The 2,079-nt window shown below is 42.3% G+C and overlaps 1 non-coding gene across 1 annotated transcript; it reads right to left on the reverse strand.

The window, feature by feature from the left end:
- Positions 1 to 1,735: 1,735 nt before the first annotated feature.
- Trnat-ugu lies at positions 1,736 to 1,810 on the reverse strand. The gene has a single exon. It is a non-coding gene; the product is annotated as a tRNA-Thr (tRNA).
- Between the last annotated feature and the right edge of the window lie 269 nt (positions 1,811 to 2,079).

Genomic DNA, 2,079 nt, shown 5'->3' on the forward strand with positions numbered 1-2,079 from the left:
TTTTCATGAATGAGTCGGCGAGTATCAAAATATTTGACATAAATAGTCGTCTTGTATGGCTGCACTGATTCAGCAGCTTAAATTTTTTGCTCCGCCAAGGGACTAAACCTTACTATTTGACATAAATTTCACCTGAATACCTCTAAACGTTCCTGCGAAAAAGAGATCTTAACAGACGGGCAGACAGCCAGGCAGACGTACGGGTAAGAAAGTGGTCCTATAAGGGTTCCGTTTTTACCGACCGAAGTACGGAAACTTCAAAATGAAGAAAATAGACTTCCCTTACTATTAAAGCCAGCATTTATTCCAAAGGTATAGTTACATATTTTAGGCAACTCTAAACTTAATCTCTCTGCCAGTTAGCGGTGTTAATAGAATTTTATCTTAAATTCTTGAAAAGTGTAGGAAAACTATCTTATTCAGTTCTAAGGGATTCTTTTTTTGTAAAACAATACAGTCGAGATGTACAGATCCTACGTTTACCTCGGGACAACCTTTCACCTTTGCAGGCTGCTCAGTACTTCATTAATTCTGTATTTTTAATTGAGTTTTATATGTGCTTTCTAGTAGGATATTCTGTATACCGCGGATGCTCACGAAGTTCTGTAGTAAAATGTTTCACTGAAAGTAATATAGAAAGAGGAAGATTAGGATTATCGGCCGGTCGACAACGTAGTAAGTAGAGACTGGAAACAAGTTCAGATTGGGAAAGTTTATTGGTTATGTCATTTTCAAGGAACCATCCGGGATTTTTAGTAAACGAAAACATAGGAAACCTAAATCTGGATGGTGAGACGGGAATTTATTCAGCCGCTCTCCTTAATACAAGATCAGTGTCTTACCAGTCCACCACCTTGCACCATGCTGAGAACAAGTATTTCATGCTGTCGTCGTTAGTTAATGGAACGGGTTTTATGGGTATGTTCGCCTTCAGTTATATCGATTTTACGTCATCGAAAACTTATTATAGATTTTCTTTCATCTTGGTATGATATTTCAGAGTTATATTTTCTTAGAATTGATCAATAAAAAACGTATCTTCTCGTTACAACACCAGGCACCAGCTTTTCCTGAAGCAACAGCACCAGGAAAGTACTTCAGTCATTTGTTTACTACATTACAAGCTGGTAACTAGAAGCGAGCTGCTTCTCTAGTTTTGCATGTGTCCTTTGTAGTTTATTTCTTAAATTTTTGGAATTGTTGTGTATTTACGACGCACATTCTCACATTTTAGTAACTACGTAGTACAGAGCTCCGCTATCTGTATCACCGGTGTAGCTTATTTGTTTTGAACACCTAGAGAACGTAGTAGACCACTTAGTCATGCACCAGCCTTCGCTCCAACAGCAGCACCAGAAAAGCACATAGTTCGTTTATTTTACTGTTAGCTTCTAACTAGAAGCGAGCTGGTTATTAACTCTGACTATGCGATTTTGTAGCTTAACTCTTAAATTTCTTGCGTGTTTGTGTAGTGTGTATTTCAGCAGTGTCTAGTGTGGACAGTGATGCTGTGTTTGGATGCGAGCTGCAATGGTGACCATTCGCTAACAGCTCCAGGCGTTGCTGGCTTTAGTTAGACTATTTGAGGCTGTTGCCAATGGGCATCCAAGAGACGTCAAAACACGTCCCACGTGTTTCCTGAGCGGTCCATTACCATGGTCGAACTTAGAATTATATTAATACCGTCAGCTGCTGACGGGCGTTGATATAGATCAACGGGGACGGGTGAAATTTGTGCCCCGACCGGGACTCGAACCTGGGATCTCCTGCTTACATGGCAGACGCTCTATCCATCTGAGCCACCGAGGGCACAGTGGATATGGCGACTGCAGGGACTATCTCGCGCACGCCTCCCGCGAGGCTCAAACATTCTCACCTCGAATATCCACACACTACATTCGTAGTGTCCCACCCCAACGCACTCATTACTCGTGGAAGACATTCTTCCAAGTCGCCCTATCCACTGTGCCCTCGGTGGCTCAGATGGATAGAACGTCTGCCATGTAAGCAAGAGATCCCGGGTTCGAGACCCGGTCGGAGCACACATTTTCACCCGTCCCCGTTGATCTATATCACCGC

The sequence above is a fragment of the Schistocerca piceifrons genome, chromosome X (genome assembly GCF_021461385.2).
Source record: "Schistocerca piceifrons isolate TAMUIC-IGC-003096 chromosome X, iqSchPice1.1, whole genome shotgun sequence".
Classification (NCBI taxonomy): domain Eukaryota; kingdom Metazoa; phylum Arthropoda; class Insecta; order Orthoptera; family Acrididae; genus Schistocerca; species Schistocerca piceifrons.